The following is a 27,900-nucleotide window of genomic DNA, read 5'->3' as shown; positions in this document are numbered from 1 at the left end:
CAGAGAGAAGTGATTGCGTGCCCTAGGCAGCAGGGCGCCCTAGGCGGCTGCCTAGTTTGCCTAGTGGTAGCACCGGCTCTGCAGCCCTGAGTCTATGGGCCTGAATTTTAATTGGTATTACTCTCTTGCAGTCCCTGTACAGCAGAGTTCAGACTGGGAGAGGGAGCCAGTCAGTAGTGCTGCAGTGGTCATGTGTTAACAAGAAATATGTTGATAGGATGAGAGAGCAGAGTGACAAAGTGATAAGCTCCTTAATGTGCTGCTTCTACTTTCACTCTCCAATCACAAGCTGCAGGAGGGGCAACGCCTGTGAGTGTTACTTTAATGCAGCAAAGAAGAAAAAAAAACAGGTCTCCTGCCCTACAAGACTTGGCTGTGCTGCATGGCAGAGCTTTGTAAATCTCAGGACTGGAAGGACAGACATGGAAATCCTTTGGCAAAAAAAAGCACACCCATACATTATTTTATTTGTGTTTTTTGTTTGCCTGGAGTTCAACTTTAAGGTTGCAAAGCAAAACAAACAGTTCTTTTCTCCTGCTTTAACATTCTATGGGCTATACCTGCATTGTAAGCGATTTGATGCATAATGCAAAAAGGTCAAACAGCTTGAGGTAAAGAAAGAATCATCTGTGACTGTTCCCGTCTGGGCTGAGGCCCCAGCCAGAGCGAGAGATAGAGACCCGCACAGCTTATCAGCAAAACAGCGAAATGAATCGAAAGCGGACAAGAAAGTGCAGTGAACCGAGCGGCAGCATTTCCCAGGACACGCAGGAAAATTACATCAGTATCACGCTGAAATCTATCAAGAACCATTGGAGTGAACAGAGCAAGAAAAGGCCACCAGTGATGCTTTAACGAGAAACTTCAGTCTCCCGGGAGCAGCAGCTGAATACCTGAAAATAGCCAATCTCCAAAGTGTCTGGAACTGGCGCGTTTTCCACTTTGCAATCGAACTACAGGGGTGACGGCGAGCAGGCTATAGCAAATATGGGCCATTACAAGAAAACGCCACCTTTGCACCCTAGAAAAGAAAACATTCCAGATGCCTTCTATGAAGTTCCAGGACAAGATCCTTTAAGCCTCGTACACGCGATCGGATTCTTGGCCAACAAAACCGTGGAATTTTGTCCGAAGGGCGTTGGTCCAAACTTGTCTTGCATACACACGGACACACAATTGTTGGCCAACAAATACGAACGTAGTGACGTACTACGTTGTTTTTCAGCTCTTTAGTGCCACCCTCTGGGCTCCTTCTACTAATTTTGTGTTAGTGGGGTGTAGTGTGGTGAGTGTTGATTTGCTCTTTTCTTTTCGTGCTTTTCATTTAGCGCTTTTCAGTTCGTGTCTTTCATTTTGTACTTTTCAGTTTGTTTCTGAACAGCCGTTCGTCAACCAGACATGTTGCGGAATCGGAGGAGATAACGTGTTATTTATTATTGGCCTTGGAGTTATTGCTTTGACATAATTTTTTTGGTTGAATAATGATTTGATTTGTTATATTTTTGGATGCATAGAATGCACTTTTTGTTTAAGTTCTATTGGCAGATAGCATGTCTAATTGTATTTTTTATTTTTTTTAATGCACAATAAAAAAATTGTGTAGAATAATACTTGGCTTTGTGTTTTACTTCAAGTGACAGTTTGGAAGTAGGCAGTTACATTTTAAAAAATACAATGTAAAATTGACAAGGGACACCAACATAGTTGTATCTTTGATCTTAAAAACTACGGGATAATGGTGTTGTGGTAACTTGCCTAAAAAAATATATATATATATATATATATATTTTTTTTTTTTTTTTTTTCTTGATATCACTAGAAAAAAAAGCCTTTGAAATATTGTTTGCAATAACTCCATCAGTATCACCAGCAAAGCAAGTTCATTATTATCCCATTAACCACTTGCTTACTGGGCACTTAAACCCCCCCTCCTGCCCAGACCAATTCTCAGCTTTCAGCGCTGATACATTTTGAATGACAATTGGGCAGGCATACAACACTGTACCCAAATTAAATTTTTATCATTTTTTTCCCACAAATAGAGCTTTCTTTTGGTGGTATTTGATCACCTCTGCGGTTTTTATTTTTTGCTAAACAAATAAAAAAATACCGAAAATTTTGAAAAAAAAAATGTTTTTTTTTTGTTTCAGTTTCAAAACTTTGCAAATAAGTAAGTTTTCTCCTTCACTGATGAGCACTGATGGGGTTACACTGATGGGAAATGATAAGGCGGCACTGATGGGCACCGATGAGGTGGTACCAATGAAGTGGCACTGATGAGGTGGCATTGATGGACACCGATATGTGGCACTGATAGACGGCACTGATGGGTGGCACTGATGGGCGATACGGATGGGCACTGATAGGTGGCACAAATTGGCACTGATAGCTGGCACGGATTGGCATGGATGGGCATGGATAGGTGGCACTGGTGGGCATGGGTTCGTCGGCACAGGTGGGCATGGGTAGGCGGCACAGGTGGGCATGGGTAGGCACTGATAGGCGGCACAGATGGGAACTGATAGGCAGCATTGTATTATAATATATTGTACTAATGGATGCCAATCAGTGCCAATCAATAATGCATGCCAATCAGTGATGCCCATTGTGAGCACTGATTGGCATCCATTATGGGTACTGATTGGCATCCATTGTGGCACTGACTGGAATCCCTGGTGGTCTAGGGTGGCATACCTTGTCCTTGGCATCCCTGGTGGTCTGGTGGCGTCCCTGGTGGTCCAGTGTGGGCATCCTTGGGGGGGCTGTGCTGATAATCGATCAGTACAGACCCCCCCTGTCAGAGGAGCAGCCGATCGGCTCTCCTCTACTCGCGTCTGACAGACGCGAGTGAGGAAAAGCCGATCACCGGCTTTTCCTATTTACACTGTGATCAGCCGTGATTGGACATGGCTGATCACGTGGTAAAGAGTCTCCATCGGAGACTCTTTACCGAGATCGTAGTTGCCGGGTGTCAGACTGACACCCCGCAACAACGATGGCCACGATGCATGCCCCCGGGGGCGCGCAGCGGCTCATAATCCTGATCACGTCATATGACGTCCGGTCAGGATTATGCAACCACTTTGCCACCATCTATTTGCTATAGGGCGGGCGGCAAGTGGTTAAGATAACATCATAAGAGCCTCCCAAAGCACAGAAAACAGAATTATTTAACTATTTCGGCCATTCTGTGAGACCGGAGTGAGTAGCAGCAGCTGAGAGAGCAGCAGTGTACTTCTACCTCAATTTCGGTGCTTTTACTATGGATCCCATAATGAGCATATGGGAGGAAATTCTCCTGACGTTGCTGTTGATGAGGCTGGAAAGATGACGGAAATTGCATTCGAGGACCAGAGTCCTTCACTACTGATTCGTCCATTGATTACGCAGCGCATGTCTGTAGGATATTTTTCCAACATTTTTTCCATAAATATATTCCATAGTTTGTAGGCGCTATAGCTTTTGCGCAAACCAAATCAAAATACACTTATTGGGATTTTTTTTTTTTTTTTACCAAAATATGTAGCTGAATATATTTTGTCCTAAATTGATGAAGAAATTAGATTTTTTACATGGTTTTTATTAGGTGTAAAAGAAATACTGTGTTTTTTTCTAAATTGTTATTTTTTTTTGATTATAGCACAGGGGTGATTAAATACAACCAAAAGAAAGCTCTTTTTGGGCACTAATTGCTAATGCACATGGGGTGATTTGAATGTGCCCAGGCACACCTAGCACACCCTGTGAACAGGCCTATAAGCTTTTGCAAATAGTGGTCACAGACTGCACTGCATGGGTTGTCAAATGGGGAAACTGGGACTGATTTTAAACATAAAGACTTGGAGTTCACAGGTAATCAATATGCAGATTTAACTTTTTTTTGGGGGGGGGGGGGCTGCAGATTAGCTTTACAAAGCATGAAAAATGAAATGGTCATTCTCCAGCACTATAGTTCTCAGCATTGAGCATTAGGTGCCAAAAAACACACAAAATACAGAAAATGTACAGTATATAAATCCAAACTATTTCTAAATGTGAGGTATGCCTAAACCAGCCCCATCAACCATTTTAAACCAGGGGAATGCATAAAATCATTTTCAGGTTTAAGGAACCCCTGAAAATTTTTGAGTGAGAAGATTACCCCTTATGTTGTTGGTCAGTGGGAAGAATATCCCTTACATTGGTAGTCAGAGGGACGAATGCTTCTTACAGTGATGGTCAGTGGAAAGAATGTTCCTTACATTGGTGGTCAGTGGGAAGAATGCTTCCTACATTGATGATCTGTGGGAAGAATATCCCTTACATTGGTAGTCAGAGGGACGAATGCTTCTTACAGTGATGATCAGTGGAAAGAATGTTCCTTACATTGGTGGTCAGTGGGAAGAATGTTCCTTACATTGGTGGTCAGTGGGAAGAATGCTTCCTACATTGATGGTCTGTGGGAAGAATATCCCTTACATTGGTAGTCAGAGGGACGAATGCTTCTTACATTGGTGGTCAGTGGGAAGAATGTTCCTTACATTGGTGGTCAGTGGGAAGAATGCTTCTTACATTGGTGGTCAGTGGGAAGAATATCTCTTACATTGGTAGTCAGAGGGACGAATGCTTCTTACATTGATGGTCAGTGGAAAGAATGTTGCTTACATTGGTGGTCAGTGGGAAGAATGCTTCCTACATTGATGGTCTGTGGGAAGAATATCCCTTACATTGGTAGTCAGAGGGACGAATGCTTCTTACATTGGTGGTCAGTGGGAAGAATGTTCCTCTGTTCGATCATCTAACCAAAACCTCCTCCTCATTCCCAAATCCCAGTACAAATCAAAGGGGGATCGGCTATGGAACGCTCTACCAACCAACATCCGCTTGGAAGAAAACCACCAGGTCCACAGGAAAAAACTCAAGACCTTCCTCTTCTAAGAAGCTTGACAACAAAACTCTTCACAGCGCCTTGAGGCGATTCAGTTTGCGTTGTGCGCTATACAAATTATTCATTCATTCATTGCTTAAATTGGTAGTCAGTGGGAAGAATTCTTCTTACTTTGATGGTCTGTGGGAAGAATTCTTCTTACATTGATGGTCTGTGGGAAGAATTCTTCTTACATTGATGGTCAGTGAGAAGAATTCTTCTAATGCCCCGTACACACAATGGGAAATTTCCCCAGCAAAAGTCTGATGTGAGCTTTTGGTTGGAAATTCCGACCATGTGTATGCTCCAACGGACTTTTGCTGGCAGAATTCCCGCCAGAAAAAGATTGCTATTTTGCAGTCGGAAAAAGTTCAGATCGGAAATTCCGATTTGTCTGTACAAATTCCAACGTGCAAAAAACCTAGGCATGCTCGGAAACAATTTGACACATGCTCGAAAGCATTGAACTTCATTTTCTCGGCTCGTCGTAGTGTTGTACGTGACCGCGTTCTTGGCGGTAGACGGTTTGTGTGACCGTGTATATGCAAGCCAAGCATGAGCGGAATTCCATCGGAAAAACCATCCAAGAAAATCCACTCGTGTGTATGCGCCATTACATTGGTAGTCAATGGGAAGAATGTTCCTGCATTGGAGGCCAGTGAAAAGAATGCCCCCTTACAGTGGTAGTTAGAATGCCAGCCTTACATATAGCTTAAAAGATCATTGGCGTCACGCCACTCTTTCTGCTTAGTGGTGTTGGACATCATCGGACGGGAGGTCAATCAGCAACAGCTCAAAGAAACCTTAGCAACCACTGGAGGAACCCTAAGGATCTATAGAACCTTGGTTGAGAATGGCTGGCCTAAACAATTAGTTCTCCCCTTCCAAAACCACTTTCCCAACCCCTAAAATGACCCTGAGAAAGATTTACATTTGCCCTTCTTATTTAACTTGCTTTGTCTGAGACTTTTTATAGGCTTGGGTGCTTGGTGGTTAAAAGGTCACCTGAGAAATCTTTCATAAGGTAGCCTGCAGAATTAAAATTTTAGAATGATTAATCAGGTTCCCTATTAAGCCCAGTCTTTACTGCTTCTCATTAGATTGATTAGAACTTCCAAACATGAATAATATAGCCGATGCAAATAAGTAGTGCATAACAGGAAGTTTTTGTTATATAAAAAGGGTAAAAGTAAAAAATAATTATACCAGGGGCCCACATACATTCCTCAAACCCAACCTGAGATCACGATAATGCTACTCATTCATCTTATGGGTGACCACTAGACATGGGCACCGTCAATAAATTCGTTTCGTTCTGTTCCTTTATGATTCGTATTAAAATTAATTCGTACTTCGTATTTCGTGTCCGAAATTCCGTTTCAATTCGTACGAAATACGAATTGTCGTTAGGTTCGTTAACTTATACGAACGTTCGTTACGATGAATTTAACGGCAAAAATATACCTCAATATGACGGTCTATGCTGATGGAAGTTTGGTTTTTGTCCGAAATACGAAATTCCGTTGAAGAATTTCCTATCTGAAATACGAATTTTCGTTAGATGAGGGGCTCCCGCCATCCCTGTGCTGTGCTGACTTCCTCCTTCGGATTTGTAAGCAAAAGTTTGTTTTTCGTACAGAATTCGGACGCATGGCAATTCGTATTTCGGATCCTCCCGAACATACGAATTTAGGAAAATTCGTATGAAACGAATCGCACATGTCTAGTGACCACACAATGGAGTCTCTGCTGAAGTTCTGCTTCTTTGGTCACAGTTTCTCCCCCAGCCAGCAGGAGAACACTGATTGGCTGAGAGTTTTGCCCCTGTCTTTTCCCATTTTAAACCTGCTGTGCAGAAGATTACAGATGCTGATGGCAACACAGATTGAGGTATTTATTTTAGCTACATAATCATTAATATTTTTTACATATAAAGATTACATAACTGGATTAAATTGTGTTTTTCCGTATTTGCCTGGAGTTTAGCTTCAGGCCCCATCTCAAGTGACAAATGAAAGAGAATTCCAAGTACCAGAGGATATAATGAGGAAGGATAAGATGTTTGCAAATGAAGCATGTTCTAATGAAATGTCAGCCCACGTGATGCACTTTTTCAAATTTTGTTTTTCATTTTCTGAAGTGCAAAGGTAAAAACACGATTTAACCACTTGGCTACTGGGCACTTATACCCCCTTCCTGCCCAGGCAAATTTGCAGATTTCAGCGCTGTCACACTTTGAATGACAGTTACGCGGTCATGCAGCACTCTACCCAAATTATATTTTTATCATTTTGCTGCACACAAATAGAGCTTTATTTTGGTGGTATTTATTCATCACTGTTTTTTTTTTTTGCTAAACAAACAAAAAAAGACTGAAAATGTTGAAAAAAAAATTCATAGTTTCTTTATATTTAAAATTTAGCAAACAGGTACATTTTCTACTTCATTGATGTGCACTGTTGGGGGCTGCACTGATGGACACTGATAGGGCGGCACTGATGAGGCTGCTCTGATAGGTGGCACTGATGGGCACTGATAGGTGGCACTGATAGGCAGCACTGATGGCCCCCTGATAGGTGGAATTGATAGGCACTGGTATGTGGCTGTGATAGGCAGCACTGATAGGTGACACTGATGATGAGGCAACAATGGGCATTGATTGGCAGCACTGATAGGTGGCACTGGTGGGCACTGATTAGCAGTAATGATGGGCAACGGTAGGTGGCACTGGTGGGCACTGATTAGCAGTACTGATGGGCACTGGTAGGTGGCACTGGTTAGCAGCACTGGTGGGCAAACTTCATTCCAATACATAACTTAAAATGGTTGTAAACCCTAGAACAAAAAAGAAAACCTGCAAGACAAAGGCATAATGTGCTAGTATTCATAGCATACTAGCTCATTATGAATTACTTACCTGAGATCAAAGCCTCTGCTGCCGTCCTCCTACCCCGCTCCAGTGGCTGACATCGCTCCCTGAGTTACTTCCAGGTATTGTGGACTCGGGCACTGTGATTGGCTGGATCCGTGATGATGTCACTTCCGTGCATGCGTGCGGGAGCCACCGGTAACAGCACAGTCTAACTGAAGCAACAGCATGTACATGCCGTTGCTTCAGTGCGCATGTACGGATGTCGTCGGCACATGCATATACCGGGGATGTCTCCTAAACTGTGCAGGTTTAGGAGATATCCAGTGTAGCTACAGGTAAGCCTAATTATAAGCTTGCCTGTAGCAAAAAGTGGTTGTAAAGGGTTTACAACCACTTTAAGCACAAATAAAGGAATTCTTATACCAGCCAAATGAGTTGTAAATGTGATGAGCTATATGACTGATGACCATAAGGGAGATGGTCCTACAAGGCTTGTAACTCTGCTGTCTTCGTGCTACCACCTCTGCCTGTTCTTGATCTACTAATAAATCTTACGTTCTTGGTGACAGCACCTCAGGCGCTGGATGTCTTTTAAACCCACCTATTCCATTTATCAGAATAGGCACTCCTACTGCTAGTCTGATTTTAACTTTCATCTCATGCATAGCAGCTCAGTATTAAATTACATTTCAGGTAATTATACTAGCTGAATTGCAAAAAAAAAAACATAAATTCATGACTTTCAAAGTACCCTGGATGACACTTAATTTGCTAAAGAACTCATGAACAATTGCAGTCTTCTTTTAATTAAATACTTTCATGCTTTTTTCATCCTTTGCTGCATATCAACTTTGCCAATCTCCTACAGCCTCTTTCTGCCTACATACACTCCAGTGATGGCCGTGTGGCATTTCTTAGGGCAAGAATCTTCATGGTGATAGCAATGGACCAAGCCGTTTGTAGTGTCTTAAAATTGCCACTTGAAGTCTCCATGACAAGGTCACAATATATGAGCACAATTGGGAGAAAGGGGCTGTACACTGCAGTACATTGCCCGGGGTGAGTGCCCATCAAAATGCTTGCACCGGCAATCACTTAGTGACTACATGCTGACCAATGAGCACCTTTTATCATGGATATTCAGTCAGGGACTGTGTATTGCAGCGTACGGACTTCTACACCGGCAGCACAGCCCATCGCAGCCACCATATGCAGCGGGAACCGGAGGGGGTGCCAGGATATTTGGAGTTCACCTTTTTGTTTTTCATGAAAACAGGAATTTACTATTTAAGGCAGGGATATCCAAACTGTGGCCCATGGGCCACATCTGGCCCACTACAAGATTTTATCTGGCCCCCAGCTAGGGCCAGTGTTGTATCCTCAGTGTGAACTAATATTTGCATGGATTGAGGATGATGGGCAGTAGAGGCTGCTTTTGGTCTGCACTTCTGATGTTGTGGGGAGAGGGGGGGGGGTGGGGGGCTCTAATGGGGACCTTGATGTAAGGAGGGGACTCTCATGGGGACCCTGGTATATGGGGGGATTCCTATGGAAAACCTGATGTAAGGGGGGGGCTTTGATGGGGACTCTGATGTAAGAGGGGACTCAAATAGAGAACCCTATGAAAGGGTGGTCTCTGATGGGGACCTTGATATAAGGGTGGTCTCTGAAGGGGACCCTGATGTAAGGGTGGTCTCTGATGGGGACCTTGATTTAAGGGTGGTCTCTGATGGGGACCATGATGTAAGGGTGGTCTCTGATGAGGACCATGATGTAAAAGGGGAACTCTAATGGAGACTCTGATGTAAGAGTGGTCTCTGATGGGGACCCTAATGTCATGGTGGTCTCTGATGGGGACCCGGATGTCAGGGGAAACTCGGAAGGGGTCCCTGATGTAACGGTGGTCTCTGATGGGGACCTTGCTATAAGAGTGGTCTCTGATGGGCACCCTGATGTAAGGGTGGTCTCTGATGGGTACCCTGATGTAAGGGTGGTCTCTGATGGGGACCCTGATGTAAGGGTGGTCTCTGATGGGGACCCTGATGTAAGGGTGGTCTCTGATAGGGACCCTGATGTAAGGGTGGTCTCTGATGGGGACCCTGATGTAAGGGTGGTCTCTGATGGGGACCCTGATGTAAGGGTGGTCTCTGATGGGGACCCTGATGTAAGGGTGGTCTCTGATGAGGACCATGATGTAAAAGGGCAACTCTAATGGGGACTCTGATGTAAGAGTGGTCTCTGATGGGGACCTTGATATAAGGACGGTCTCTAATGGGGCCCTAATGTCATGGTGGTCTCTGATGGGGACCCGGATGTCAGGGGAAACTCGGAAGGGGACCCTGATGTAACGGTGGTCTCTGATGGGGACCTTACTATAAGAGTGGTCTCTGATGGGGACCCTGATGTAAGGGTGGTCTCTGATGGGTACCCTGATGTAAGGATGGTCTCTGATGGGGACCCTGATGTAAGGGTGGTCTCTGATGGGGGCTCTGATGTAAGGGTGGTCTCTGATGGGGACTCTGATGTAATGGTGGTCTCTGATGGGGACCCTGATGTAATGGTGGTCTCTGATGGGGACCCTGATGTAAGGGTGGTCTCTGATGGGGACCCTGATGTAAGGGTGGTCTCTGATGGGGACCCTGATGTAAGGGTTGTCTCTGATGTAAGAGGTCTTGGATAGGAGCTCTGATGTAAGGGGAGGCTCTAATGGGGATTTTCTTTTTGGTCTATAAATATTTGTAAAACACACTATGTGTTATTTTTTTTATTTTATTTTTTCACTGGATTTTAGCTTAGACTGGAGTAAGGAATCCAAGGCTTTGTCATAGGCATCCTATAGAGATTATATCTGTCTTCTTTAAGACCTTTCAACATTGGATGGCTCTTTTGGCTACGGGAATTGAAACTTTTTCTACGGGGAAACAAATAAAGAAACCCTTCAGCTGCAACACCATCAGTGTGACGAAAATGAATTTATTATGACATAATCCTTTCAAAGGAGTGTCTCGGCACCCATATATTTATTTCCCAGCACACACAACTTTGCCATAAGGATATAAAGACGTTATGAACCTCTCCGGCGTTCTCTGCGTCTACTAGGAATCCTGCCAGCCACAGCTGCTATTTAGCCGGAGCCGCTCTCCAAGGTGCTGAAAGGGAGCGCAGCCCACAGCGCAGTATGGAACCCAGAAATACTGACACATATACAGTGCTGGTCTAAGGGAGATCTCTGCGAATTTTCTCTCCTACTGTGCTGCCATACTAATGGATTCATCAACTGCTTCCTCTCTGACAAATTAGATGGAAATTACAGATTAGCAATTATGTGTTTTCCTGCGCTTCTCCATAGAGATGGGGAAGGAGAGAGACTGCTGCTCCTCCTGTAATGCACTGCAAATATCAAGAAACACAATATTCAGTGTAATTACACCGGGATAGCGCGCATTTTCTCATGGCGTAACAGGGATGAGTGTAATATGGAGCCAATATACCTTTATTTATAATAATATAAAAATATTTCTAATGGTAGATTTATAGGAAGGGAAGTGGCTGATCCCAGACCAAAAAAATAGCATAGCTCCCAGCTGTCCCTGATTTGGAGGGACTGTCCCAGATTTGGGGCAATGTCCATCTGTCCCTCATTCCTCCTCATTTGTCCCTCATTTTGGTCTGATCTATATCTCTATATATAGATATAAAATGCACTTTTTATGCTTCAAAAAGTGTTTCCCAGTGCTAAACCTTTCATCCAATTTCTGAATTGCTGCATTTGTACATTTTAAAAGCCCATATAAAGGAATAGTAGTGGAAAAAAAGGTCCTCGTGGATTTAATTAACCTTTTTTTTTGTGGTTAATTCTCCTTTAAGGGGGTGTGGCAGGGGGCGCGTCCTATGCCTACATACATGTTAAGCTGGTCATACACCCTGGCATGTACTGGCCATAGGGACTATAGGGAGTTTCCCGGTGGGCCGCTGGCTCAGTGGGCCGGTTTCAGTGACAGCCAGTGGCATCGCTGGGGGGGCTTTTGGGGCTACAGCCCCGAATCTGGGGCCCATAGCCCCAAGTAAGTCCAGGAGTCCCCAACCACAGGGTCCCGGCCCACTACCTGCCCTCTTTCTGGTGACCCTGATGTAAGGAGGGGCTCTCTGGGGACCCTGATGTAAGCCAGAGGTTCTCTGGGGAACCTGATATAAGAAAGAGGCTCTCTGTGGACCCCGGATGTTAGAGGGGGCTCTGTGGGGACCCGGATGTAAGGGGTTGGCTTTCTAGGGACCCTGATGTAAGGCGGATGATCTCTGGGGACTCTGATATAAGAGGGGCTCTCTGGGGACCCTGATGTAAGGGGAAGGCTATATGGGGACCCTGATGTAAGTGGGGGGCTCTCTGGGGACCCCAATGTAAGTGGGGGGCTCTCTGGGGACCCAAATGTAAGGAGGGGCTCTCTGGGGACCCTGATGTAAGGGGGATCTCTAGGGGCTTTTTTGCGCAATTGCATACAGTTTATATACTGTTTTTTGCGTGTTTGCAAAATTAAAGCGGGCCGGTCTGGATGAAGTCCAGGGCCAAATTTTTGTCCCAGTGCAGCCCTGCATACACCTATAGATTATCTGAAGATTTTCTATGGTTAGATGGAAAAAGTGCAACAGATTTTTCAATGTTCGCTAAACTGTGTGGATGGAGGAATCTCCCACTTTTTCCATCTAACCATAGAAAATCTGCAGATAATCTATAGGTGTATGGCCAGCTTTAGTAGGTGTCCCTCATTCCCCTCTCAAAATATTGGGAGGTATGAAATAGCAGAGAAGGTGGTGCTGGCGCTTTTAGCATCCAGAAATATTTCTTAACCACTTCATGTCCAGGGGCAATTTGTTTAATTTTCACGCGTAAAAATTTGCATTTTTTTTTCCCCCCCCACAAATTACTTTAAACTCCCAGACAAGTGTATCTGAAAGCAGATTCCTAGAAAAATCAAATTTTGGCAGTTGCAGTTTCTTATGTTGTACAATATTTGCGCAGCCTTTTATCAAATTCATGCTCATTGTAATTGTGTTGTGTAACCCCCCTATACATTGTAAAGCGCTACGTAAACTGTTGGCGCTATATAAATCGTGTATAATAATAATGTTTTTCAAAATACACTAAAAATGAATTTTGGTATAAAGAAACACAATATTATACCCACCTTTTAGTCAAATATACCGTACAATCTGACATTGTTTTGAGTAATATGATACCAAACATGCAAAGCCATAAAATTGCACCTGTGAAATTGCAAAAAATATTTACAGTACCCAAAATTCTGCATAGGTAATGTTTTAAAAGACCTTAGAGGTTACCAGTTAACTGTGATTTATGTCCTTAGAATTATAGAATTATTGCTCTCACTCTGATGTTCGCAGCAATGCCTCACACATGCAGATCAATTTATGCTTGTGTGTTTGCATTGGGGTCTGTAGAAAAGGTGACTTAGTACTTTTTATTGTTTTTATTCATTTTTTTTTTTTAAAGGGATTGTGAAGTAAAAAAAATTTTTTTTTTTTAAAATAACAAACATGTTATACTTACCTCCACTGTGCAGCTCGTTTTGCACAGAGTGGCCCCGAACCTGCTCTTCTGGGGTCCCTCGGCGGCTGTCTCTGCTTCCTCCCGCAGGTACTTCTCACGTTCATGCGAGCTCCCTCACATGGTGAGAAGCACCTGCGGGTGCATATCCGTGATACAGTCGACGGCTATAGCCGCTCGCTGTATCACACGGGCCCGGCGCTACGCGTCAGTGGATGTGATTGACAGCAGCGCGAGCCAATGGCTGCGCTGCCTTCCATCCATCCACTCCAGCCAATCAGCGGCCAGGCTGAGCGGTGAAGAGGAAGGCGGGGGCGAGCGCGGGATTTTCAAGGGGTCAGGTAAGTAAAACGGGGGGGCTGGGGGCGCAAACACTGTCAGATGTTTTTTCACCTTAATGCATAGAATGCATTAAGGTGAAAAAACATTTACCTTTACAACCCCTTTAAAGTGGTTGTAAATGATCACCTTGTAAAATGACCCACTCAGTTAAAAAAAAAAAAAAAAAAAAAAAAATGAAAGGCAAAGCATGTGTGTATAGATAAAAAATAAAAATTATAAATACCTTTTTTTTTCCTTTTTTTTTATAAGTGATCACATTCCCTCCGTTCTTAGTTGCAAAAGACCTGGGGGGGAGAGAGAAGCAGCAGGACACTGCACTTCCAAGTGAAAGGCTGTGCAGGGGGGGGGGGGGGGGGTCAGGACAAGTCTGATTATTGGAGGACAGCAGGTTGAGTTCCCAGCACAGCTAGGGAACTGACCACGGTCTGCTCTCATACTTAGCGTGGTCAGCTTTTAATGGGCAAGTGGAGAAATTAACAGGAACACCAGGGATTTCACACAAAGGAAGGACTGCAAAGAGAACAACAGGCACATATTAAGCATATGAAATGTTGGGGTAACAAACACTTTAATATTTTTTTTAACACTTTTTGTTCTTCTATCAAAAGGGGGCTAACAAGCTCTCTATGTGATAGCATTAGACAGGTGACAGGTTCTAATTATGGAGACATTGGAGTCTATTAAACCCTTGATGTCTTCCTTGCCCTCCACTACCATTAATCAAACACAATTTGTGCTACAGTATCCAGGGAATGACAGCTGTAAAGCTGGAAAGGGCATAATACATATCACGACCGGGTTCGTTTATCGCAAGGGGGTCAAGAAAGTATGTTACCTGTTCACCCCCTGCTCTCACCAAGGGCCTGGGCTCTCCAAAGGTATGGATGGTGTCTCCCTAGATACAGTGGAATGAGCATAGCTACTACTAGGACAGGGAGTATGTTATGCAAAGGTGAAAATAAGAGAAAAAAATCCTGAAAAAAGTAAACAGATGCAGCCCCCTCCCCAATGAACTGGTAAGCTGCAATCAGGGCCGGCCCTACCATGGGACCCAGTGGGCCCATGGACCCAGGCGGCATTTTAAGAGGGACGGCAGCCAACAGTGACAGGTTGTACCTGTGCCAGCTGTCTCCCGAAACCTGCCTGTTGGACTGCTGTGAAAGGCTGCATCCAATGGGTGTGCCGCCCGTGCTGTCTGAGCCCTTGTACACACGGTCGGAGAATCCGTCGGAATGTGTCCTATCGGACCGTTTTGTCGGATAATCCGACTGTGTGTGGTCTGCATCGGACTGTTTCCGTCGGAATATCCGTCGGACCAAATTTTCCAACTTGCTGGAAATATTTTCCGACAAACTGCTCCGATCGGACATACTCCGATCATGTGTAGAGAATTCCGATCGGACAAAGTGCCACGCATGCTCAGATCAAATTCCTACATTAAAGCTATTGACTACTAGGCTGAACGTAGTCCCATCGTAACGAAATTACGTCATCACCTTCTGAAAGATCGGATTTTCCGACAACTTTGTCCGACCGTGTGTATGCAACAGTTTCGGACACAATCCGTCAGACAAAATCCGTCGGAATTTTGTCCGACGGATTTGCTTGTTGAAATGTCCGACCGTGTGTACAAGGGCTGAGACCGGTTCACTCTGAGCCGATATTGAAATTCCGCCAGAAAAAGTTCAATGGAGCATACACGTGGTCGAAATTTCCGACCAAAAAAGCTCACATCGGACTTTTGCTGGTGGAATTTCCACTCGCGTGTGTACGGGGCATCAGACTGAGATGCCATTAAAAGTCATGTGCGTGTAACGGCAGGCGTCCTAATACTTTTGCTAATATAGTGTATATTTTTCACCAAAAATGTAACTAATAACTTAAACCATTACAAACCATCATACTTATGTACAATATGTAACATAAAATATTCTTTGCTTTTTTTAATCTGTCTTTTTTTGCTAATTTTTACCTCCTTCCATTTCTACACCACACGTTGGCGTTACCCTTTCCCCAAGCTAAAGATTTATATTCAGCCAGATAACAAGTGCATGAGACTGAAAAGCTGATATTTTGCCATTCTTTGTAGATGGGGCCCCTTGGCGTCCTCTACATAAATTTGCTGATGTAACAGGGAAAAGCTGTCTGATTTTTATCTGTAACAATTTCATCCGTATACAGTCATTATGACGGCTGGGCCCCCCCGATGGCTTCATTTGTATATAAAACGTCAAAAAGCAAAGTAGGAGCTTTTCAATTAAACATTTTTTTAGGCCTGGGAATAACATTGTTTTGTTTGTTGAGGATTGATCAAACAGCCATAGAGCCAAAGAGAAGGAGCAGTTTTTGCTATAGTATGTTTTTGAAGATGCATTGAGTTGCATTGTGGGAATATTGTAAGTACAATTGCTGTCACATTGTGGCTGCAGGATCAAAGGCACTCAAACCTCATCGTCTTTTATTTTTTATGGTATAATGCAAATATGCGAGTGCGGGGGAGGTTTTAACAACTTTCATTTGCTTACTTATTTATTTCAGGTACTTATATAGCGCCGTCAATTTACACAGCGCTTTACATATATACGTTGTTCATTCACATCAGTCCCTGCCCACAAGGAGCTTACAATCTAATGTCCCCATTGTGGCTGCAGGATCATTCATCATTCATACGTACACCTACATACCTCCCAACTGTCCCTCTGTCCCTCATTTGTCCCTCATTTTGGTCTGAGCCATATAGATGTATATAAAATGCACTTTTTATCTATCAAAAAGTGTTTTCCAATGCTAAACCTTTCACCTGATTTCTAAATGTCTGCATTTGTAAATTCCAAAAGCCGATATGAAGGGATAGTAGTGGTAAAAAAAAAAAAAAAAAAAAAAACACTTGTGGGTTTAACCAATCTTGTTTTTTTTTGTAGAATTCTCCTTTAAAGGGGCGTGGCAAGGGGTGTGTCCTATGCCTGTATACTTTTGCTGATAGGTGTCCCTCATTTCCATCTCAAAAAGTTGGGAGGTGTGCACATCCTAGGGTCAATTTAGACAGGATCCAATTAACCTGCCAGCAGGTTTTTAGGAGTGTGGGAGGAAACCGGAGTACCCAGAGGAAATGCAGGCACAGGGAGAACATGCAAACTCCAGGCAGGTAGTGCCGTGGTTGGGATTCGAACTTGTAATGAGGTGCAAAACAGGAGCAGTTAGATAAGGTGAGATCGAGTTTTATAATCCTTCCCATGCTGCCTTCCATACTGCAGGTACAGAAGTATTCCTGCAATGTCACCTCTGATGTCAGAGGGATTCCCTGTGAGATGGTGGTAGGGTTGCCACCTGTCTGGGTTTTGAATTTTGCATCCACGTTTCAGGCAGACTGAAACCCGGACACATATAAAAATTATAATATTTTTTAAAGCGGAGCTCCACCCTACAGTGGAACTTCCGCTCATCGGAACCCTCCCCCCTTCCGGTGCCACAATTGGCACCTTTCAGGGGGGAGGGGGTGCAGATACCTGTAAATACAGGTATTTGCACCCACTTCTGGCATAGATAGCCACAGATTCTGCGGATATTTACGCCACTTCCTGCGGGGCCCCCGCTGTCTGCTGGGAAACACACGGATCCCAGAGACAGCGGGGACCATCCTTATTGCGCAGCGCGACTCGCACATGAGCAGTAGGGAACCAGGAAGTGAAGCCGCAAGGCTTCACTTCCTGATTCCCATACCGAAGATGGCGGTGGCAGCACCCGAGAGCTGATCGAGAGATCGGCTAAGGGGGCAGACATCGCGGGCGCACTGGGCGGGTAAGTGTCCATATTTTAAAAGTCAGCAGCTGCACTATTTGTAGCTGCTGACTTTTAAAAACAAAAAACGGTGTAACTCCCGCTTTAAGTGTTTTTCATTCATTTCTATGTGATATCGGTGTGGTTTGAGGGACTACAAATCTCACCAGTTTTCAGAAGTTTTTTTTTAATTATTATTATTTTTAATGAATTTATGATTTTAAAAAACACCAAAGTACATGTCCGAGAAATGACACAGCATTCTAAGATATTTATATGCTTATTTTATTTGACACTGGTGTGTCGGGAATAGGATAAGACATCTGGGCTTGTTGGAGCAGCTGCTTCTCTGCTGGATCTCTTCTTCTCTTCCTAAAGAAAGCGGCTGGCACAGCGGCTGCATCCTGCACCCACGCGTGGTTTGCCAAAACTTCCAGCAATTTATTGGGCACGGGTGCCTTCTCGGGGTCCCCCACTGACAATTTATTAACAAGTCCTCCTAGTGTTTTGTCAAAAGCCACATGGTACTTATTTGTTTTACTTCTTTCATGTATTAGGCTCTAGACCACACTTGCTTTTTTGGAATTTCTCATTTACTTATGAATTGTATTTATTTTTTTCTTGCTGGTAGAAATGACCAAACTGTTTAAATGTCTGTCCAATCTCTGTATTTTATTGTTATTTGTCTAAAACCATCAAATAACAATAAAATACACTAAAACAAAAAAATTTGGAATATTCTTCTGCAGTTTCCTGTAATGTTTCTAGCTTTGATTTTCATGCCTTTTTTCTTCCTATTGTCGAAGTCTAAGAAATGCCTCAAATGACACAAAAATGCACCAAATTAAGCATAAAAGAATATTCTGAAACCACTGAAAGGCACATTGCAGCCTAAAAAAAAAAAACACGTTCCACCTTTAATTTCATCCTCCTCATTGACTTCAATTCATTTTAGCAAAGTGGTAAAGATTCTCGTGCTGCAAATTCAACCAGTTTTGCTCATGCCTAGTTCATTTCTGTACTATCCACATCATCTCTCATCAAAAAATGCTGGGAGACTATGCAAATGAATAGAAATACGCCATTTATATGACAGAGAACAGAATTGTGGGACGGGATTCCTGAAGTGTCTGTATGTCAACTAATCGTAATTGCTTAGGTTATAGTTGCACATTGTAAAATAAGTATATATTGTGTGTGTGTGTGTGTGTGTGTGTGTGTGTGTGTGTGTGTGTGTGTGTGTGTCATATATATATATACACACACACACACACATACTTTTATTCCAAGGGTCTTCTGGCCATGTCCATGACAGCCTGAGCTCTGAGTAAGTGGGTTGATTGACCAAGGTTGTCAATAAAACTCAGAAGACTAAGGACATCTTGTGGTGGAAAGAAGTACTGCGGTCATCAATAGTTTATATTTATTAGGTGTAGGTTGATGTGTGCTGGGAATACACAGAATTTGACACTACCCTTTTTTATCCAGCTGTCTATAGATATACAGTAAGTGTCTTTTTAATTATGGAGCGTAGGGGGAGCAAAAATTAGTTTTGCATAAAGGCCCCTTCATGCTGACACTTTTTTCAATCAGTAAGTCACTGTCAAAAACCCAAGAGAAGTTGTCTAGTCCCTATTTCCCCTACAAGTCTGTGTCATATGATATGTCACATGATACAAAGCTGCAAGTCAAGCCAAGGATATCCTGCAGTCTGTAGTAGTATATGCAATCTGCTCCACTGCTAGTGACATCACTGCCCAGGAGCTGCACTAGGGCTACCACATGTCCAGGATTCACCCGGACAGTGTGGGTTTTGAATCAAGTGTTCGGGTTTCAAACTCGTATAGCATGCCACAGCCCCCCTCCCTGAACTTATGTAGCATTTCGCAGCCCCCTTCCCCAAACTCATATAGCATGTCGCAGCCCCCTTCCCCAAACTAATGTAGCATGTCCAAAGACATGCTGGTAGGTTAATTGGCTTCTGTGCAAAATTGGCCCAGGTATATGAATGTGAGTTGGAGACCTTGGATTGCTGGCTTATTGAGGGTAGGGACTGATGTGAGTGTGCGATGTATGTGTGGAGTGCTGTGTAAATTGACCGCTATATGGGTACCTTAAATAAATAATATATAATGGAGAAGCATCTTAATGAGACACAATGTACAGGGATAAAGATAATTGTAGACACGCACCCACACTCACTCAGGTTGAACTGGGTGGACTGGTGTCTTTATTCAACTTCACTGTGTCGCAGCCCTTTTCCCCAAACTCATGTAGCATGCCAAAGTCCCCCTCTCCAAACTTATGTAGCATGTATTAGCCCCCTTTCCCAAACTCATATAGCATGTCGCAACCCCCTTCCCCAAAACTCATGTAGCACGTAGAAGCCCCTTCCCCAAACTCGTGTAGCATGATGCAGTCCCTTCCCCCAAACTCATGTAGCATGTCGCAGCCCTATTCCCCAAACTCGTGAAGCATGTCGCAGCCCTATTCCCCAAACTCATGTAGCATGTCAAGGCCCCATTCCCCAAACTCATGTTGCATGTCACAGCCCTATCCCCCAAACGAATGTAGCATGACGCAGTCCCTTCCCCCAAACTCATGTAGCATGTCGCAGCCCTATTCCCCAAATTCATAAAGCATGTCACAGCCCTATTCCCCAAACTCATGTAGCATGTCGCAGCCCTATTCCCCAAACTCATGTAGCATATCGCAGCCCTATTCCCCAAACTCATGTAGCATGTCACAGCCCTATTCCCCAAACTCATGTAGCATGTCACAGCCCCATCTCCCAAACTTATGTAGCATGTCGCAGCCCCTTCCCCCAAATTTATGTAGCATGTCGCAGCCCCTTCCCCCAAATTTATGTAGCATGTCGCAGCCCCTTCCCCCAAATTTATGTAGCATATCGCAGCCCCTTCCCCCAAATTTATGTAGCATGTCGCAGCCCCTTCCCCCAAATTTATGTAGCATGTCGCAGCCCCTTCCCCCAAATTCATGTAGCATGTCGCAGCCCCTTCCCCCAAATTCATGTAGCATGTCGCAGCCCCTTCCCCCAAATTCATGTAGCATGTCACAGCCCTATTCCCCAAATTCATGTAGCATGTCACAGCCCTATTCCCCAAATTCATGTAGCATGTCACAGCCCTATTCCCCAAACTCATGCAGCACGTCGCAGCCCTATTCCCCAAACTCATGTAGCATGTCACAGCCCTATTCCCCAAACTCATATAGCATCTCACAGCCTCCTACTCATAACTCATGCATCCAAAAGAGAAAAATTGGTCTGTGCTAGCGCGCCCAGTGCATTAGGCCTATTCTCCAACAAGATGACTCATTCTCTTTAAATGTCTATAAAACATTTTAAAATATTTGATAATCAAGTCAGCAATTTGCAGCTTTGCAGGCAGCGAATGGAATGTCCTTTGGTAAGGCAAGCTTGTATTCGCTCCTTGACAGGATATCTCTTCCTGTCATCTTAGGAAGATTGTTCATTAGCCGATGGGGCTTGTGAAATGCCACTTTTGCCGGCTCCGGTTTATTTATTTATTTTTATCTCCTGTGTTAATGACCTGTCAGTGATTTTTTTTTTTCTTCATTTGCCACCACAATTTGTAGCCGCTCGTGCAAGCAGGACACCCGCCCTAATGAGCTGCTAATTTGGATGGAGCGAGCTAATCCGCGTGATTTGTGCAGGGAGATGATCTGTTCTGTTTGCTCCAATTCTGGACAACTCTCATTAATGAGATTTTTTTTTCTTACATAAGGCTTGTGTCTGCCTTGGGGCACTGCGGGCACAGATCTCCATAGATTATATATGTCACTTATCATCTTAAAGTGAACCTGTGACTTGTCAATGTAGGGCATAGCAACAGAATTGTTTTAAAGCCCAATTCTGCATTTCTATTCAAATGAAAACCTCGAAAAAAGGAAAAAAAAAGAAACCATAAACCGGTCACTTAAAGATCCAGACTTTACAGATACCCAATGAGACAATTACTCCAATATATACTGTTAACAACATACATTATATTGTCAAAAGTATTGGGATGCCTGCCTTTACATGCATATGAACTTTAATGGCATCCCAGTCTTAGTCCGTAGGGTTCAATATTGAGTTGGCCCACCCTTTGCAGCTATAACGGCTTCAACTCTTCTGGGAAGGCCGTCCACAAGGTTTAGGAGTGTGTCTATGGGAATGTTTGACCATTCCTCTAGAAGCGCATTTGTGAGGTGAGGCAAAGGTGTTCTGTCGGGTTGAGGTCAGGACTCTGTGCAAGCCAGTCAAGTTCCTCCACCCCAAGCTCACTCATCCATGTCTTTATGGACCTTGCTTTGTGCTCTGGTCCAAATCATTTGGTGGAGGGGGGATTATGGTGGGTTTTTCAGGGGTTGGGCTTAGCCCCTTAGTTTCAGTGAAGGGAAGTGTTAAAGCGACACTAATGCCCCATACACACGATCAGAAATTCTGCCAGCAAATGTCAGATGTGAGCTTTTGGTCAGAAATTCCGACCGTGTGTATGCTCCATCGGACTTTTGCTGTCAGAATTCCAGCCAACGAAAGATTGAGAGCAGGTTCTCTATTTTTCGGTCGGAAAAAGTTCCTATCCGAAAATGCGTTCGTCTGTATGCAATTCGGGCGCTCAAAAAATCACGCATGCTCAGAAACAATTCAACGCATGCTCGCAAGCATTGAACTTAGTTTTCTCGGCTTGCCGTAGTGTTGTACATCACCGTGTTCTTGATGGTCGAAAGTTACTTTTGTGTTACCGTGTGTATGCAAGGCAAGCTTGAGCGGAATTCTGTCGGAAAAACCATCCAAGATTTTTCTGCCGGAATTTCTGATCTTGTGTATGGGGCAAGAACGCTGTGACGTACAACACGTACAACTTGCTGAGAAAAATTAAGTTCAATAGCCAAGTGCGGCTCTTCTGCTTGATTCCGAGCATGCGTGGAATTTTGTGTGTGTCGGAATTGTGTACACACGATCGGAATTTCCGACAACGGATTTTGTTGTCAGAAATATTTGAGAATCAGATCTCAAATTTTGTGTGATGGAAATTCCAATGGAAAATGTCCGATGGAGCCTACACACGGTCGTAATTTCCGTCAAAAAGCTCCCATCGAACGTTCTCCATCGGAAAATGCTCTATTAACACCCGCCAAGTGCCTCCAACACCAGCCCTGTAGCAGATATGCCTGGCAGAGTCCATTCAGGAGCAGGCGTTGAATGTGTGAGCCCCTAATGATCTGAAAAGCTCCTCATTTTAAAGCAATATCCTTTATTTCAATTAGGCGGATGTCCCGGGAACTCGCTGGTCGTGTTCGGCAGCTTGCCTCTGGGTTTCACACTAATATATCATTTGGGAAACGTTTAATGGTTGGCAAGACCGGATTGGGTTCTGCTTGTAGCTAATGGTAGCATATTGCCTGCTACAGACTTTTTATTTTTTTGTCAGACCACGGGAGGAAATTGGTTTTCTTGGGGGATCGAGGAGACATTTGTATCTATTTCATTTGAAGCTGAGGGAAAACAGTTTCAGGCATCACCTGACGGTGCAAATTAAATGTATTGTCTTGACAGCGCAATCTATATGTGCTTCAGCGTCCTAATAGGATGCCGGATGGATTCTTCCAATCGTTTGGCAGTGCTTTTTGTTACAAAAAGTCACAGGTTACGTAGCATGTGGCCAAATTTATGTCTTTTATATTTCAAGATAAAATAAATGCTCACTTTTATTGGAAGTTTGTCCTTTCCTCACACAAGAGTCTGCTATTTCTTTGTGCTCTGTTTAGTGCCCTGAGCCTAAGGAAATAACCAGTACTTCCAGGTATGGAGGAGCATGTGACTCATCCCATGTGACCATGCCGGACCAATCAGCACTGTCACACAGAGTTCATTGTCCTGTAGGAACTGTAAGTCCAGTGAATCATGGCTTACATAGAGCTTTTCTTCCACTTCCAGCACATAAGAGGAGCAGCAGGTAGAGAACCTAGTACTTAGAAAGATGCAATGATCGATTTATTTTCCAATTCACCTCTTCCAATAGGTACACACAAGGAAGGGGATTTCCATTGATGAAATAGAAAGGTTTCCCCATGGGGTTTTATTGCCAGCAAAAAATTCATTCAAAAAAAGTGAATTCCTTCTTTCTTAGAAAGTATACATTTATTGAGTAATAATTATTGAGTAAAAATACAAAAGAGACATTGATGTATTAAAAACATGAGCTCTAAAAAATATACATGGTAATACAGCTGTGAGTACCCATAGAAAGGCATAGTATGATATAAAAATGTATGTAGTCATACTATGTACCCCAAACCCAACGCGCTTCGACCTTATAAGCAGAGGTCTTCTTCAGGGGGAATACAGAGGGAGGAAAGGAGAATGCATTGTAACAATGAAAGCATTTAAAGAAACAATACTATCAAGGACAATGTATAATAATACTTGTACACTCATTATAATTGAGATATATTTACCGCTGATGTGCATACTCCGCTTCCGGGTGTTATACCGGGATGATAAAAGAAAACAAAAAGAACCGCGCAATCCCTAAAAATTTATATAGGGTGTACATCCCTCAACCGAGAGACTGAGACTTCAAGAAGCCAATAGTGATTAAAGTGCAATGTCCCTTATTATAGGAACAATCTATGTAGTTTGAAACCACCATGTATAAAAGTTTACTAAGTGAATACCAAAATCTTGTGTCATATATGCAAAAATACTCATAAACACACAAAAGCAACAATACCACAAAATGCGTGTACATATGAATAACCTAAGTTGTGAATCCAACTCTATAGTGAAATACAAGATATTCTATACAAAATTGAAGAACTAGTCATATGAAATAGAAAGTCCTTTCATTATAGTCCTTGGAATGAAACCAGAAGAGAGAAATGTTGAAGAACACCACGTGTCGCAGATAACATCAACTTTCTGATTTATGCTCCAACTTATAAACCACGCTGAAGTGCACCACCACCAAAGGGATAAGATGGCTCCTTACCAGACATCTTGGTAGATTACGCTTTTAAAAGGTCAAGCCAGACCACATAGGTGCCTTATTTTCCAGCCCTGTTATCACTCTCGGATCATATCCCCGTTCAAAGATGTTCCAATGAATCGAGCAAAAGTTTCGCCATAAAAAGGGGGAAAATGCTCCAAATAGTGAAATACCATTTATTAAAATTATAAAAAAGAAAGAGATACACTTACAAAATTGATGTAAGAGAAGGCATAACAAAGTGGAAGCGTCGGCCGAACACAAAAGTCCACAGTTGTATCCTTGTGTTGATTTTAAGAGGCAAACAATAGCGTGTCACACCGCCCTACGCGTTTCGTGATATATCACGTCGTCTATATATAATGTTTGGGGGTTCCACGTAATTTTCTAGCAAAAAATATGGATTTTAACTTGTAAACACCAAATGTCAAAAATAGGCTTAGTCATGAAAGGGATAATATTCCACCCTGCCTGATTTTATTGTGTTTCATCAAACCTGATCGAATTTGAGTCTAAATCGATTAGAACTGAAGTTATGTCTATGCACTTGTTTGCATATTCAATTGTTTTGATCGAATCACATATTGATTGGATAAAATAATTGTAGCATGTGTGACCACCATTAAAGGGTACCTCCTGAGAAAAGAGTCTCTCTCTGCTCCAAAGCCTTTAAAGTCCTCACCCAGTTCTCCCAAATGTAAGATCATTGAATACGTGTGCTTTGTACAAGGTATGAGGCTGCTATTAGGCCTAGAATCTCCGCTGTATATTTTTAGATTTAAACTTTCTTTCACCCCTTTTAATACAGCAAAGCGACACGCAGGAATATCATAGACATAGACAACGTGCGTACGTTTTAGTCTGCAAGCAAAGATTGTCCAGTTGGGATTAGGAAAAAATCTTGGAAGGATAACAATATAACAGTTTACATGGATTCTTAAAGCTGAACTCCAGGCAAACAGCTACTATTATTTTTATGGACACTTTTTTCACATTTTCATGAATATGTTTTTTAGTTATGTTTCACATCTTATATACACAATTAATTGTGCTACTGTGTATTGTTCAGATTGATATTGCTTTGTATTTCTCTTATTTAAGTATCTCCTGTGGTATGTCTGTAGCATCTGACCATGTCTTGTATCATATCTGCAGCCTCTGGTAATCTCTTGTATGTCTGCAGCATCTCACCATCTCCGTAATATGTCTGCAGCCTCTGATCATCTCCTATAGTTGCTCTGCAGTCTCTGACCATCTCTTGTAGTAGGTCTGCAGTCTTTGACCATCTCTTGTAGTATGTCTCCAGTCTCTGACCATCTCTTGTAGTAGGTCTGCAGTCTTTGACCATCTCTTGTAGTATGTCTCCAGTCTCTGACCATCTCCTGTAGTATGTCTGCAGTCTCTGACCATCTCTTGTATGTCTGCAGCCTCTGACCATCTCCTGTAGTATGTCTGCAGCTTCTGACCATCTCCTATAGTATGTCTCCAGTCTCTGACCATTTCTTGTAGTATGTCTGCAGCCTCTGACCATCTCCTGTAGTATGTCTCCAGTCTCTGACCATTTCTTGTAGTATGTCTGCTGCTTCTGACCATCTCCTATAGTATGTCTCCAGTCTCTGACCATTTCTTGTAGTATGTCTGCTGCTTCTGACCATCTCCTATAGTATGTCTCCAGTCTCTGACCATTTCTTGTAGTATGTCTGCAGCTTCTGACCATCTCCTATAGTATGTCTCCAGTCTCTGACCATTTCTTGTAGTATGTCTGCTGCTTCTGACCATCTCCTGTAGTATGTCTCCAGTCTCTGACCATCTCTTGTAGTATGTCTGCTGCTTCTGACCATCTCCTGTAGTATGGTCTCCAGTCTCTGACCATCTCTTGTATGTCTGCAGCCTCTGTCTGGCCATCTCCTGTATTATGTCTGCAGCTTCTGACCATCTCCTATAGCAGGGATCTGCAATTAGCAGACCTCCAGCTGTTGCAAAACTACAAGTCCCATCATGCCTCTGCCTCTGGGTGTCATGCTTGTGGTTGTCAGAGTCTTGCTATGCCTCATGGGAATTGTAGTTCTGCAACAGCTGGAGGTCCGCTAATTGCATATCCCTGTCCTATAGTATGTCTGCAGCCTCTGACCATCTTTTGTAGTATGTCTGCAATCTCTGACCATCTCCTGTAGTATGTCTCCAGTCTCTGACCAACTCCTGTAGTATGTCTGCAGCTTCTGACCATCTCTTTTATCATGTCTGAAACCTCTGATCAGCTCCTGTAGTATGTCTCCAGTCTCTGACCATCTCTCGTATCATGTCTGCAGCCTCTGACCATCTCTTGTATCATGTCTGCAGTCTCTGACCATATATTGTATCATGTTTGCAGTCTCTGATCATCTCTTGTATCATGTTTGCAGTCTCTGATCATCTCTTGTATCACATTTGCAGTCTCTGATCATCTCTTGTATCATGTCTGCAGACTCTGAACATCTCTAACAGTAGGTCTGCAGTATCTGACCATCTCTTAGCCCTTGTAGACCTGGTCGAAAATTCCCACGGAAAATATCAGATCGGACTGTGTTGTCGGATAATCCGACCGTGTGTGGGCTCCATCTGACTTTTTCCATCAAAATGTCCGAACAACAAAGTTTGAGAGCTGGATATAAAATTTTCCGACAACATAATCCGATCGGACAAAGTCTGGACGTTGGTAGAGAATTCCAATCGGACAAAGGGCCACGCATGCTCAGATCAAATTATGAGACCAAAGCTATTGGCTACTAGCCTGAACGTAGTCCCGTCGTAATGAGCGAACGTCGTCACGTTCTAAACGATCTGATTTTTTATTTTTTTTTGTCTGACCGTGTATATGCAACACCAGTTTCGGACAAAATCTGTCAGAAAAAATCAGACGGATTTTGTTGTCGGAATGTCCGACCGTGTGTACAAGGGCTAATAGTATGTCTGTAGCCCCTGACCATCTGTGGTAGTATGACTGCAGCCTGTGACCATCTCTTTTAGTAGGTCTGCAGTCTCTGACCAATTCTTGTAGTATGTCTGTAGCCTCGGACCATCTCTTGTAGTAGGTTAGCAGTCTCTGACAGTCTTCTGTAGCATTACATATACTGAATATTATGTGTGGTCCAAGGGCAGCAGTTAAGATCCCCTCCATCTAATGAATTGACAAACATCGGCTTAAAGAGTCAATCAGTAGCTATTTCTGAACAATGACCCTCATCTTCTTCAAGGACCAGTGAGCAAAAATCTGCGAAGGTGACCACCAACCAAAGGTTGTTTTTATTTCCGAAAATTATGAATACCATTGCAGTCTGATGGAGGACTCTTTGGTGTGTTTTTTTTTTTTTTTTTTTTTTAAGACCTTTCACCGAGCTCCTTGGGGAATAACCCCCAGCACAGTATTTATGTTTCAGGCAGATTG

General features: G+C 43.2%; 1 protein-coding gene across 1 annotated transcript in view; it reads left to right on the top strand.

The window, feature by feature from the left end:
- Positions 1 to 27,900, top strand: part of CPNE9 (copine family member 9) — a 224,869-nt gene that overhangs the window by 91,495 nt on the left and 105,474 nt on the right. The gene's annotated exons all lie outside the window — the stretch shown is intronic.

This window comes from Lithobates pipiens, unplaced genomic scaffold (genome assembly GCF_037356315.1).
Source record: "Lithobates pipiens isolate NorthernLeopardFrog02 unplaced genomic scaffold, aLitPip1_a1.2 Scaffold_23, whole genome shotgun sequence".
Taxonomy (NCBI): domain Eukaryota; kingdom Metazoa; phylum Chordata; class Amphibia; order Anura; family Ranidae; genus Lithobates; species Lithobates pipiens.
The sequence above is the reverse complement of the archived record's forward strand: the minus strand, read 5'-3'. Positions and strand labels throughout refer to the sequence as shown.